This window comes from Bos mutus, chromosome 28, assembly GCF_027580195.1.
Source record: "Bos mutus isolate GX-2022 chromosome 28, NWIPB_WYAK_1.1, whole genome shotgun sequence".
Classification (NCBI taxonomy): Eukaryota; Metazoa; Chordata; class Mammalia; order Artiodactyla; family Bovidae; genus Bos; species Bos mutus.
The window spans coordinates 44,481,215-44,496,914 of record NC_091644.1 but is presented as its reverse complement, the minus strand read 5'-3'; the positions used below and the strand labels follow the sequence as shown (position 1 = coordinate 44,496,914).

General features: G+C 36.9%; 1 pseudogene; it reads left to right on the top strand.

Moving 5' to 3' along the window:
- Nucleotides 1-12,640: 12,640 nt before the first annotated feature.
- LOC138986111 (olfactory receptor 10AG1-like) lies at nt 12,641-13,300 on the top strand (annotated as a pseudogene).
- The last annotated feature ends 2,400 nt before the right edge of the window (nt 13,301-15,700 follow it).

Genomic DNA, 15,700 nt, shown 5'->3' with positions numbered 1-15,700 from the left:
TTGACTGCCATCACTAAGGGGAATTCATATGGTGACTGATGTGGTTTTCAAATCTAAAAAAGCTTCACATAAGTATACTGTGTAGTTACAATGAAGTATTACAGAGAAGAAAAATCTAGTTTTCATGTAAATTTCATACTCTAGGAGAACAAACTGCTACTAGATAAATAATAAAGTAATTTAGCATAAAAGCATAAAATAAACCATACAGTAAAATTATCCACATTGAACTTACAATATTAAAATGGTGCTTAACTTAGTTTGGGACATAAGTTAAAGAATGCTTTCAGTAAAGGATGACACTTTTGTTTTTTTAAATCTCAACAATAGTGCTAATACACAAAGTTAAATTAAAAAATGTTGAAACATGTCTTTCTGTAATTTAAACCAGGGAAAGGGATTTTTCTCTCTTAGTTTCTATTCATTTTACTAGAGATACTAGCCTATACAGTGAGGGGGGTGGGGAGAGAGAGAGAGAGAGAATAAAATGTATATGTAAACATTGTAAAGTGTTAGTCACTCAGTCGTGTCTGACTCTTGCGATCCCATGGACTCTAACCCTCCAGGCACCTCTGTCCATGAAATTCTCCAGGCAAGAATACTGGAGAGGGTAGGCATTCCCTTCTTCAGGGGATCGTCCCAACCCAGGGATCAAGCCTGGTTCTCCCACATTATAGGCATATTCTTTACCATCTGAGGCACCAAGGTTGTATTAACCTAATTGTTGGAAGATGTTATATATGACTATGTGGAAAATATTTAATAATCTACAATTAAGTTATTAGACATAATGAATGAATTCAACATGTGCATTGGATACAGAGTCAACAAACACAAATCAATTTATTTCCATATCTGTGTACATGCTAAGTTGCTTCAGTCATATCCAACTGTCTGTGGCCCTATGGACTGTAGTCTGCCTGGCTCCTCTGTCCATGGAATTCTACAGGCAAGAATACTGGAGTGGGTTTCCATGCCCTTCTCCAGGGGATCCTCCTGATCTAGGGATCGAACCCTCATCTCTTATGTCTCCTGCATTGGCAGGCAGGTTCTTTACCACTAGCGCCACCTAGGAAGCCCTTATTTCCACACTGAAAAGCAAAAATAAGTAGACATTGAAAATACTATTTAAATAAGAAGAAAGATATGAACATTTTAAAAGTAATGGTAATGAAAATCCTCCAGGAAGTTTATTTAGTAAACTATAAAGAGAAATTTAAGATAAGGAACTAAATAGATTGCTATAATATTTTTATGTACTGGAAGACCCAATATTTCAAAGATGTCAACTTTCCCTGATATAATTCAAGTCAATGATACAGAAATTTCATAAAATAGAACAAAATCATTTGGTGTATGGGTGGGTGAGTTGGTGTACAGGGGCGTGTGTGTGTGACTTAGGTTGATTCTAAATGGTTGTGTATATAATGACAACCAATTATAACCAAGGCACTCCTGAAGAAAAATAAAGTAAGAGGATTTACTTTACTGGACAACATGACTTACTATAATAGTGCAGAATTCAGATAGTGATCGATAAAGACATCAGTGATATGTGATAGAGAGCCCAACAAATATCTTCTTCATGCATGCACACTTTAAAAAAAAAAAAGTAAAACTAGAAGTAGCTGGGAGAAAACACATATCATAACAATGGGACAGCTTTGTTTGCTGCAGATTTCAATTTGGAAACTCTTTAGGACAGAAGAACAGATTACATCTTTAAAGAACTGGATAAAACAAGTGTCAAACTAGAATGATTTTTCTAATAAGATTATCCCACAAAACAGAAAGTGAACTTTAAAAATGAAAACATCGAATTACAAAAGGAAAAAAAAAATATCACAAGCATATTTGCATATGAGAATGTAAAAGGAAGTTCTTCAAATAAAAGAGAATAATACAGATTAAAATAATTTGGATCAATGCTAAGAATGAACAGATCACAAAATGGAAAACAAGATGACTAATATTAACATTTTTCATATTTTAAAATATCCATCAAATAGTAAATAGCAGTTGGAAAAAATATCATGGTGTTTATAAATTAAAGAATAAATGTGATATATACATATATATATATATATGAATAATACTGTCATAAAAAAAAATAATGACATTTGCAGTAACATGGATGGACCTAGAGATTGTTAAACTGAGTGAAGTGACAAAGAAAGAAAAGTATCATATCATATCATTTACATATGGGATCTATAAAATTGGTACAGATAAATCTCATTACAAAATGGAAATAGACTTATGGATTGCAGCCATTCTGACTGGCATGAAATGGTACCTCATAGTGGTTTTGATTTGCATTTCTCTGATAATGAGTGATGTTGAGCATCTTTTCATGTGTTTGTTAGCCATCTGCATGTCTTCTTTGGAGAAATGTCTATTTAGTTCTTTGGCCCATTTTTTGATTGGGTCATTTATTTTTCTGGAGTTGAGCTGTAGGAGTTGCTTGTATATTTTTGAGATTAGTTGTTTGTCAGTTGCTTCATTTGCTATTATTTTCTCCCATTCCCATTCTGAAGGCTGCCTTTTCACCTTGCTAATAGTTTTCTTTGTTGTGCAGAAGCTTTTAAGTTTAATTAGGTCCCATTTGTTTATTTTTGCTTTTATTTCCAATATTCTGGGAGATGGGTCATAGAGGATCCTGCTGTGATGTATGTCGGAGAGTGTTTTGCCTATGTTCTCCTCTAGCAGTTTTATAGTTTCTGGTCTTACATTGAGCAATAAATGCTGGAGAGGGTGTGGAGAGAAGGGAACTCTCTTGCACTGTTGGTGGGAATGCAAACTAGTACAGCCACTATGGAGAACAGTGTGGAGATTCCTTAAAAAACTGGAAATAGAACTGCCTTATGATCCAGAAATCCCACTGCTGGGCATACACACTGAGGAAACCAGAAGGGAAAGAGACATGTGTACCCCAATGTTCATCACAGCACTGTTTATAATAGCCAGGACATGGAAGCAACCTAGATGCCCATCAGCAGATGAATGGATAAGAAAGCTGTGGTACATATACACAATGGAGTATTACTCAGCCATTAAAAAGAATACATTTGAATCAGTTCTAATGAGATGGATGAAACTGGAACCTATTATACAGAGTGAAGTAAGCCAGAAAGAAAAACACCAATACAGTATACTAATGCATATATATGGAATTTAGAAAGATGGTAACAATAACCCTGTGTACGAGACAGCAAAAGAGACACCGATGTATAGATCAGTCTTATGGACTCTGTGGGAGAGGGAGAGGGTGGGGAGATTTGGGAAAATAGCATTGAAACATGTATAATATCATGTATGAAACGAGTCGCCAGTCCAGGTTCGATGCACGGTACTGGATGCTTGGGGCTGGTGCACTGGGGCGACCCAGAGGGAGGGAGGGGGAGGAGGAGGGTGGAGGGTTCAGGATGGGGAACGTGGGTATACTTGTGGTGGATTCATTTTGATATTTGGCAAAACTAATACAATATTGTAAAGTTTAAAAATAAAATAAAATTTAAAAAAAAAAAAAAAAAAAAAAAAAATAGAATCGCACATGTTGAAAACGAGGTTACCAAGATCGAAAGGTGGAGGTGAAAGGGTAAACTAAGATATTGAGATTGAAATATACACACTAACCTGTCTAAAATAGATAGCTAGCAAGAACCTACTGTATAGCACAGGAACTCTACTTAATAATCTATATAGGAATAAAATCTTAAAAAGAGTCAAAGTATGTATATGTAACACTGATTCACTTTGCCATATGATGGTAGCTAGATAACACTGTAAATCAAATGCATTCCAATAAAAATTAATTTAAAAAGAGTAAGTGTAAGGCAATAATACAAAACCAAAGATAACATTGTACAAATAGGAGCATTTTCTTTTTGGGATCTTAACAATTTGCATATTAAAGTGTGTAAGTTTTTAATGATAGATTGTATTAGGCAGATATTTATTTTGCAAACTCTACAGTTATACCTAAAAACTAATAAGGAGCATTGGATAAAAATAATGGTTCAGTTCAGATCAGTTCAGTTGTTAAGTCATGTCCAACACTTTTCCACCCCATGGACTGTGGCATTCCAGGACTCTCTGTATGTCAACAACTCCCAGAGTTTACTCCAGCTCATGTCCACTGAGTAGGTGATGCCATCCAATCATCTCATCTCCTCCCACCTTCAATCTTTCCCAGCATCAGGATCTTTTCCAATGAGTTAACTCTTCACATTAGGTGGCCAAAAATTTGGAGTTTCAGCTTCAGCATCAGTCGTTCCAATGAATATTCAGGACTGATTTCCCTTAGGATGGACTGGTTGGATCTCCTTGCTTTCCAAGGGACTCTTAAGAGTCTTTTCCAACACCACAGTTCAAAGCATCAGTTCTTTGCTGCATCAATCACTTCAGTTCAGTTCAGTTGCTCAGTCGTGTCCGAGCAATTCTTTGCGACCCCATGAATCACAGCATGCCAGGCCTCCCTGTACATCACCAATACCCGGAGTTTACCCAAACCCATGTCCATTGAGGCGGTGATGCCATCTAGCCATCTCATCCTCTGTTGTCCCCTTCTCCTCCTGCCTGCAATCGTTCCTAGCATTAGGGTCTTTTCCAATGAGTCAACTCTTTGCATGAGGTGGTCAAAGTATTGGGGTTTCTGCTCCAACATCAGTCCTTCCAATGAACACCCAGGGCTGATCTCCTTTAGAATGGACTGGTTGGATCTCCATGCAGTCCAAGGGACTCTCAAGAGTCTTCTCCAGCACCACAGTTCAAAAGCATCAATTCTTAGATGCTCAGCTTTCTTCACATTCCAACTCTCACATCCATACATGACCACTGGAAAAACCATAGCCTTGACTGGATGGACCTTTGTTGGGAAAGTAATGTCTCGGCTATCTAAGCTGGTCATAACTTTCACTCCAAAGAGTAAGCATCTTTTAAGTTCATGGCTGCAGTCACCATATGCATTGATTCGGGAGCCTCCAAAAATAAAGTCTGACACTGTTTCCACTGTTTCCCCATCTATTTGTCATGAAGTGATGGGACCGGATGCCATGATCTTTGTTTTCTGGATGTTGAGCTTTAAGCCAACTTTTCACTCTCCTCTATCACTTCCATCAAGAGGCTTTTTAGTTCCTCTTCACTTTCTGCCATAAGGGTGGTGTCATCTGCATATCTGAAGTTATTGATATTTCTCCCAGCAATCTTGATTCCAGCTTGTGCCTCTTCCAGCCCAGTGTTTCTCATGATGTACTCTGCATATAAGTTAAATAAGCAGGGTGACATTATATAGCCTTGATGTACTCCTTTTCCTATTTGGAACCAGTCTGTTGTTCCATGTCCAGTTCTAACTGTTGCTTCCTCACCTGCATACAGATTTTGCAAGAGGCAGGTCCTGTGGTCTGGTATTCCCATCTCTTTCAGAATTTTCCACAGATTATTGTGATCCACACAGTCAAAGGCTTTGGCATAGTCAATAAAGCAGAAATAGATGTTTTTCTGGAACTCTCTTGCTTTTTTCATGAGGCAGCAGCTGTTGGCAATTTGATCTCTGGTTCCTCTGCCTTTTCTAAAACCAGCTTGAACGTCTGGAAGTACACGGTACTTGTACTGCTGAAGCCTGGCTTGGAGAATTTTGAGCATTACTTTACTAGCATGTGAGATGTCCAGTAGGAAACTTCAAAGAAGTAGAAACAGTGGGACCCCTAGGTGAAAACAACCAGGGTTTCTTCATCACTGACTGCAAACCTGTGCTATAATATGATAGTAAAATATTTCTTTATTTTGTTACGCTGATACATTTGAGGTATTTTCTCAGAGTGTAGATTTGTTTTCAGGTGATGATGATATTGAATTGAAGAGAGAAATATTCAATTCAATATCCTAAAGATAGAATTAGGGATTAGATCAGTTCACTCACATGGGTGATGGACATTCAATTTGTTTGATGTTGTAAGTAAAACTTAGTTGAAAGAAATAATGTGTGCAATTGTCATTTGTAAATAAACATGACACTAAATGACATGCATAGCACATCAATCCTAAAAATGATTACTGAGGTCCAATTTATGAGGAACATGGTATAATAAAGAGGAACAAATTTAACATACAGAAAAGAAGCAATTTTAGAAACACTGAGAGTGTTTCAAATTGTCAAAGAATTTCTAAACAGAAAGAAAAAAAAAATGTGCTTATGAGCGGAAGTTGATATTGGCCTTGAAACCTCATTCTTGACATTTTTACCTACATACCTGCCTGGAAGTTGCTGAAATAGAAAAGGCATTTTGTAGGAGGTGTGTTTTTTTTTCTGTCTTTAATAATTGGGTTTAAATTTTTTAATTATTAATGGGAAGATAATTGCTTTACAATGTTGTGTTGGTTCTGCCATTAAACAAATTAAATCAGTCATAGGTGTACATACATCTCCTCTGTCTTTAACCTCCCTCACACACCCCACCACATCACCCCCAGGTTGTCACAGAGCTTCAGGTTGAGCTCCTTGTTTTATATATTTAGAAACTTCCCACTAGCTATCTGCTTTACATGTGGTGGTGTATGTATCTCAATGTTAATCTTTCAACTCGTCCCACCCTCTCCTTCCTTCATAAGTCTGTTCTCTATGTCTGCATCTATATTCCTGCCTTGAAAATAGGTTTATCAGTATCATTTTTCTCAAGCACACACACACACACACACACACACACACACACACATATGTGTTAATATAGGATATCTGTCTTTCTCTTTCTGACTTACTTCACTCTGCATAACAGGCTCTAAGCTATTTTTAGGGTGCCTTTCATTTTTAATCTGCTAGATACCTACACTGAAGACCAACTAGATATCCTAACATGAATAAAACTACCCAGATTTTTGTTAGCATATACAACATACTTTAATTTCCACAAAAGTTAATCTAGGAAGAGTGTTCCACTTCTGAAAAGGGATCTAACCTTACCTGCAATGGATTGGAAATAACAAACATACCACATTTGTGTATTAGTAAGTGACACATTTTTCTAAAGATGTGAAAGATGAGATCTGGATGAAATATGGGAATAAAATTAATGAAGGCAAATTTACAGCAATTACTAATGTTCTGAAATGCAATAAATTGAAAGTTTTATTTTTTTTTCCAGAAAGTATTACTGATACAAGAAAATTAAGTGTCATTTCTCTACTAAGTTTCTACCTCCATAAAGGGGAACCTTTATGCCAAGAAGGAGCTCTTGAAGACAAGTCATCTACAGAAAAAGTAGTTTTAAAACATAAACCCAGATGATCAGCAAACAGAAGCAGTCTTCTAGAAATTAAACTGATACTCAAGAGAAAATGTCCCCCAGGGTGAGCATGACTACTTCGTATTTCAGAACAGCTGATCTGTGAAGAATCCTCCAAAATGACAGTGACTTCCTGACTCAAAAGAATTATAAAAGTTTACAGGGTCAAAACATCTATATTCTCATAAATAACTTCATATAAATCTATGAAGTTAAAATGTTAGATGGTTTTATTTAAAAATAGTTTTGAATTTGGGGATTAAGAAGCAAAGGATAATATATAAAAATATGAAATTCTGAGTCTTTATCTGAAAATTAGTTAATAACTTAACCAATGTATTTCTTAATTTTTAAATGATAAAATAAAATTAGATATAAGTGAAATAACAATAATAATATTAATAGTATTTATAATAAAGCTTTCACTTAAGGTAAATTTGAAAGGTAATTCTAGTGGAAATAGAGATATATGAGAGAAAGAAGAAGGACAAGCTGGAATCAAGATTGCTGGGAGAAATATCAATAACCTCAGATATGCAGATGACACCACCCTTATGGCGGAGAGTGAAGAGGAACTAAATAGCCTCTTTATGAAAGTGAAAGAGCAGAGTGAAAAAGTTGGCTTAAAGCTCAAGATTCAGAAAACTAAGATCATAGCATCTGGTCCCATCACTTCATGGGAAATAGATGGAGAAACAGTGGAAACAGTGTCAGACTTTAGTTTTGGGGGCTCTAAAATCACTGCAGATGGTGACTGCAGCCATGAAATTAAAAGACCCTTACTCCTTGGAGGGAAAGTTATGACCAACCTAGATAGCATATTCAAAAGCAGAGACATTACTTTCCCAACAAAGTTCCGTTTAGTCAAGGCTATGGTTTTTCCTGTGGTCATGTATGGATGTGAGAGTTAGACTGTGAAGAAAGCTGAGCATCTAAGAATTGATGCTTTTGAATTGTGGTCTTGGAGAAGACTCTTGAGAGTCTCTTGGACTGCAAGGAGATCCAACCAGTCCATCCTAAAGGAGATCAGTCCTGGGTGTAAATTGGAAGGTCTGATGCTGAAGCTGAAACCCCAACACTTTGGCCACCTCATGTGAAGAGTTGACTCATTGGGAAAGACCCTGATGCTGGGAGGGATTAGGGTCAGGAGGAGAAGGGGATGACAGAAGATGAAATGTCTAGATGGCATCACTGACTCGATGGACTTGAGTTTGAGTAAACTCTGGGTGTTGGTGATGGACAGGGAGGCCTGGTGTTCTGTGATTCATGGGGTCACAAAGAATTGGACACAACTGAGTGACTGGACTGAACTGATTTGTTGACTCAACTTTATTTATCAAAGTACTAATGCAAAAACAATAGTTTGTGGGGCTGAAAGATGGGAACAGACATAATAGATTTAATGGAATATGAAAACACAGTTAGAGAACAAACATTAATGAAGTGTTATGAGAATTATCAAAGTGCTGACTGCCTGATATCTGATTACAGGAACTTGAAGTGAAGCAAGATAATGTATGTGTGTGTGTTTCTGTGTGTGTTAGTCCCACTCATATGCTTTTGCCATTTGCATTCCTAAAATAAGTAATCATAGGGTTTAAATGCAGTTACATTTATTAGATAAAATTACAATGGAATTATATGGGATATATTTTATTTGATTTTAAGAGAAGGAGATTACAATGGATCAGAGAATCACATGTGTTAAGAAGAAACTATATTAAAATATCATGAAAGTGAAAGTCACTCAGTCGTGTCCAGCTCTTTTTGACTCCATAGACTATACCATCCATAGACTTCTTCAGGCCAGAATACTGGAGTGGGTAGCCTTTCCCTTCTCCAGGTGATCTTCCCAACTCAAGGATCAAACTCAGGTCTCCCATATTGCAGACAGATTCTTTATCAGGTGAGTCACAAGGGAAGCACAGGAATAATAGAGTGGGTAGCCTATCCCTTCTCCAGTGGATCTTCCTGACCTTGTAATCAAACCAAGGTCTCCTGCATTTGAGGTAGATTCTTTTTCAACTGAGCTATCAGGGAACCCCAAATATCATGAAGAATGGGTCATATTTATGGACTGAGTGAAAGAAACACCTGAAATAACAGGCAGATTTGGCATTGGAGTACAGAATGAAGCAGGAAAAAGGCTAGTAGAGTTTTGCCAAGAGAACACACTGGTCATAGCAAACACCTTCTCCCAACAACACAGGACAAGACTCTACACATGGACATCACCAGATGGTCAACACTGAAATCAGATTGATTATATCCTTTGCAGCCAAAGATGGAGAAGCTGTATACAGTCAGCAAAAACAAGAGCGGGAGCAGACTGTGGCTCAGATCATAAATTCCTTATTGCCAAATTCAGACTTAAATTAAAGAAAGTGGGGAAAACCACTAGACCATTCAGGTATGACTTAAATCAAATCCCTTATGACTATACAGTGGAAGTGAGAAATAGGTTTAAAGTACTAGATCTGATAGACAGAGTCCCTGATGAACTATAGATGGAGGTTCATGACATTGTACAGGAGACAGGGAGCAAGATCATTCGCAAGAAAAAGAAATGCAAAAAAGCAAAATGGCTGTCTGAGGAAGCCTTACAAATAGCTGTGAAATGAAGAGAAGTGAATAGCAAAGGAGCAAAGGAAAGATATACCCATTTGAATGCAGAGTTCCAAAGAACAGCAAGGAGAGATAAGAAAGCCTTCTTCAGTGATCAATGCAAAGAAATAGAGGAAACCAATAAAATGGAAAAGACTAGAGATCTCGTCAGGAAAATTAGAGATACCAAGGGAACATTTCATGCAAAGATGGGCTCAATAAAGAACAGAAATTGTATGGACCTAACAGAAGCAGAAGATATTAGGAAGAGTTGACAAGAACACACAGAAAAACTGTACAAAAAAATATCTTCATGACCAAGATAATCATGAAGGTGTGATCACTCACACTCACCTAGAGCTGGACATCCTGGAATGTGAAGTCAGGTGGGCCTTAGGAAGCATTGCTACGAACAAAGCTATTGGAGGCAATGGAATTCTAGTTGAGCTATTTCAATTTCTAAAAGATGATACTGTTAACGTGCTGCACTCAATATGTCAGCAAATTTGGAAAACTCAGCAGTGGCCACAGGACTGGAAAAGGTCAGTTTTCATTCCAATCCCAAAGCCAAAGAATGCTCAAACTAACACACAATTGCACTCATCTCACATGCTAGTAAAGTAATGCTCAAAATTCTCCAAGCCAGTCTTCAGCAATATGCGAACCTTGAACTTACAGATGTTCAAGCTGGTTTTAGAAAAGGCAGAGGAACCAGAGATCATATTGCCAACACCCAGTGGATCATGGAAAAAGCAATAGAGTTCCAGAAAAACATCTATTTCTGCTTTATTGACTATACCAAAGCCTTTGGCTGTGTGGATCACAATAAACTGTGGAAAATTCTGAAAGAGATGGGCATAGCAGACCACCTGACCTGCCTCTTAAGCAACTTGTATACAGGTCAGGAAACAACAGTTAGAACTGGACATGAAGCAACAGACTGATCCCAAATAGGAAAAGAATACTTCAAGGCTGTATATTGTCACCCTGCTTATTTAACTTATATACAGAGTACATCATGAGAAACGCTGGACTGGAGGAACCAGAAGCAGGAATCAAGACTGCCAGGACAAATATCAATAAACTCAGATATGCAGATGACACCACCCTTACAGCAGAAAGTGAAGAAGAACTAAAGATTCTCTTGATGAAAGTGAAAGAAGAGAGTGAAAAAGTTGGCTTAAAGCTCAACATTCAGAAAACGAAGATCATGGCATCTGGTCCCATCACTTCATGGGAAATAGATGGGGAAACAGTGGAAACAGTGTCAGACTTCATTTTTTCTGGGCTCCAAAGTCACTGCAGATGGTGACTGCAGCCATGAAATTAAAAGATGCGTACTCCTTGGAAGGAAAGTTATGACCAACCTAGATAGCATATTCAAAAGCAGAGACATTGCTTTGCCAACAAAGGTCCGTCTAGTCAAGGCTATGGTTTTTCCATTAGTCATATGTGGATGTGAGAGTTAGACTATAAAGAAAGCTCAGTGCAGAAGAATTGATGCTTTTGAACTGCGGTGTTGGAGAAGACTCTTGAGAGTTCCTTGGACTGCAAGGAGATCCAACCAGTCCATCCTAAAGCAAATCAGTCCTGGGTGTTCATTGGAAGGACTGATGCTGAAACTCCTGTACTTTGTCCACCTGATCAGAGAGCTGACTCATATGAAAAGACCCTGAAGCTGGGAAAGATTGAGGGCAGGAGGAGAAGGGGATGACAGAGGATTAGATGGTCGGATGGCATCACTGACACAATGGGCATGGGTTTGGGTGGACTCTGGGAGTTGGTGATGGACAGGGAGGCCTGGCATGCTGCAGTTCATGGGGTCACAAAGAGTCAGATACGACTATGCAACTGAATTGAATTGAAATTGAATGCAGTGTACAATGGGTATTAATAAGGAATGTTATTGGACTCCATGATGTAACGTGCTTTCCATGTGTAGCATAACTGATGGATGAGATACACAGAAGAGAACAATACAATTACATGTATCTGTTCCCAGAGTAACAAGGAATGAGTTTAAGAAAGTCAGTTCTCATTGGAGTAAAAATGGGAGGGCTTAAAATATTTTGAATAAGAATTAGGCAAAAGTTTTAGTGAAAATCTTTGAATTGAAAGGAGATGGAATAAGTCAATAGGTACAGAAAAAGAAATGGATGAACCCAAAGAAAAACAATAGCAAGCTTGTGTCATATATAATTTCACTTTTAAAAGGGGTGAAACAACTTAATACTATTGCTGCACAATAAGCTCTAAATAAAAAATGCATACATCATATTGTTTCTGGTATCATTACTGCTGCTGCTCAGTCACTTCTGTCATGTCTGACTCTTGGTGATCCCATGGGCCATAGCCCACCAGGCTCCTTGTCCATGGAATTCTCTAGGCAAGAATGCTGGAGTGGGTTGCCATCCCGTCCTTCAGGGGATCTTCCTTATCCATGGATCAAACCGACATCTCCTGTATCTCCTGCATTTCAGGCAATCTCTTTTACTGCCGAGATACCAGGGAAGCCCTCTGGTATCACTACATCCAAATATAAGGAAATGGAGATTTTATTTCTCTAATTGATTTTAACTGCACTTCAGTTCATCGCTGAGGTTTCAAATCTCATTTCTTAGAACCTGAGCAAGGCAAAGGCAGCAGTACTTGCAGGGATTATGTACATAGGTTCATGCATCTGATCAGTTAACAGAAGGGAAGTGTTGCTCAAAAGCATTAATGAATTAACCATCTTGAATTTACCATATCTACAGATGGAGTACAAATTAAGAAGAGAAAAATCAAATATCACCACAATGATGGAATTTATCCTCTTGGGGTTTTCTGATATTCCCAATTCCCAATGGATTCTTTTGGGGATATTTTTAATCCTCTATCTGACCATCCTGATGTGCAATAGTGTCATTGCACTGATAACAAGAATTGACCCTACTCTCCAGACCCCATGTACTTTTTCCTCAACCACATTTCCATTTTAGAAATCTGTTATGTAACTGTCACTATCCCAAGAATGCTAACAGACCTCCTGAACCATAAAGGGCATGTTTCTTTCATGGCCTGGTGTTTGGTCCTTCTGTTCGGAGGTTTAGAGTGTCTCCTCCTGGCTGTGATGGCCTGTGACCACTATGTGGCCATTTGTAACCCTCTTCACTATGGTCTGATCATGAGCCCCCAGGTCTGTGTCCAGCTGGTCACTGCCTCCTGGGTCAGTGGATTTCCTGTTGTAATTGGGCAAACATGGCAGGTTTCCTCTCTGCCCTTTTGTGGGTCTACCACAATTAATCATTTTTTTCTGTGACCTCCCCCCAGTATTCAAGCTTGCTTGTGGGAACACATTTCTGAACGATTTAGCAGTCTATGCAGTTGCAATGGTATTCATCATGCTTCCATTTCTGACTTTTCCATTATGCTAATTTTTGTTTAGTTTTTATTCAAACATTATTTCAATTATGCTGAGCCTTATTGTGCATTTACTCAGTGATTTTTGAGCATGTAGATTCTTTATATACTATAGCACATCTTGTAGTTTAAATACTATTAAATATAAGCTAACACAAATAACATATTAATTAAATGGTCAAGTAACTCATTATAACCTCAAATTCATCATGAAGTAATACATACAGGGCTATAATTTCAAAGCAAAAATATCTAAATCTTGTCCAAAATAAAATCATCTTTGAATAGAGATATTCAGTCAAATCTAAATAAGACTGAATTTGAGAGATGGAAGAATAGTAGATAAAGGATTTGACAGTTATTCAGGTTGTGAAATATACAAGTCCATGTTTGTCAGAAGAAGTCATATTTGCTACAACATGGAAGACCCGTGAAGACAACATACTAAGTGAAATAATTCATACAGAGGAAGATAAGTACTGCATGATCTCACATAGAGATAGAATCTAAAAGGTAAAACTCAGGAATTCCCTGGAAGTCCAATGAATAGGACTTGGTGCTTTCAATGCCCAGGCCCAGGTTTGATCTCTGGTCAGGGAACTAAGATCCTTGAAAGCCTTGTGGTGTAGCCTAAGTAAATAAATAAATTTCATACAAGTAGAGAGTAGATTGGTTGTTGCTAGGGGCTGAAAAACAGGAGAAAAGGGTTATGTTGGTCAAAGTGCACAAATTTTCTATTATTTATTCAATAAGTTTAGGGGATTTAATCTACATGATGACTCCAGTTAACAATACTGTAGTATAAACTTGAAGTTTGCTAAAAGAGTAGATTTTAACTGTCCTCACCATACAGACACTCAAAATGGTAACTATGTGATGTTAGGCATATATTAATTAACCTTATTGTGATGATCATTTCACAAAGTATACATATATCACTTCATCACATTGTATACCTTATAACTATATGTGGTATCTATCAATTACATTTGAAGTAGCTATATTAAAAAATGAGAAGGAAAGAAGTCTAAAGATAAGATTATAAAGCCCTATGGAAAGTATAGAAAGAAACTTGCTAAAATACAATATTGTGTTTTTGTTATCAACTATCAATTCTTCTGCACTTCTTCCAAGATACTTTTCCTTCCTTCTCTCTCATTCTCCACCCTAAGTGCCCCTTTTTTGTCTCTTTGTGTTTCACAAACATCCACTTATCTAAAGCATTATTTTATATCACACTATTTGTGCTCATTCTTTGGTAAAGAACAAGGCATTCCATCCTTGTTAAGCAAAGCACTGACAGTTGCCTGAAGCATAAAATAAGCAAATATATATTAATCTAAAAATACTAGACAACCTTTTTTGGCTATTACTTATATCTCAGAAACACAAAATTAACTGAAAACTTGCTAAGTGCCTTAAATATATATATATATAGTGTGTGTGTGTGTGTGTGTGTGTGTGTGTGTGTGTGTATCACAATATGCAGGTGGATTCTTTACCAGCTGAGCCCCCATGGAAGCCCTACATATCACAATATAATATAACTATTGTATGCATATAACAACAGTTTTGGGAAGGTGCAGAAATGGTTGTCGACAAAAAGTTAACAGACTTTTATAAAGACATTAATTGTACTAGATGTAAGAAATTATAAGTTCTTGATATTTGATGCTTCATATACCTTGAATCTGGTTTCCTGAAGGATAAAGCACAGAAAGTGAGGATACAAACATATATTTGAAATACCATAAAGGACAGAACACTCTTATTTATTCATTAAAAGTATACGGTTAAAAGACCTCTGATAGTTTTAAATTTTCTAGATGTCATTTTAAAAAGTCCTTATGTGAAATTATTTCAGAATGGACATATAAACTTACAAAATTCCTTTGTTATTCAGAGTGGTATTTGTGAAACACCATAGCATGTTAAAAAGAGTTCTCATGGTGGAAACATCTTAGAATTATTGTATAATATAAAAGGTTGAAATGTTCTACTCCTGGTATATTTTATCAGTTCAGCCAAATATCTTTTGAATTGTTGCTTATGGGGAGAAACATGGCATAAAACATTGACAGGAATATATTAAAGTCAAGTAAAATAGGGAGTTGATGGATTGCCATTAATTAAGAGTTAATGAACACATTAATCATTCTTCATGCTTACGATATATATTTATTTCACCAACTGAAGACTGCATTGCAAATATTGGCTCATTTTATTGGCTCTAGTGGGAATGATAAAGAGAAGGGAATTTTAAGCCCATTAAATGGAATTCCAAAAATAGTACTGATTTAGATGAAAATTTTCTATGTGTATATTATAATCTAAAACACTATTCCATAAACACAGTACATTCACTATGAGATTGCAGGAAACTATTAATTTTATTTTTAATTCTAAAAGTTTCT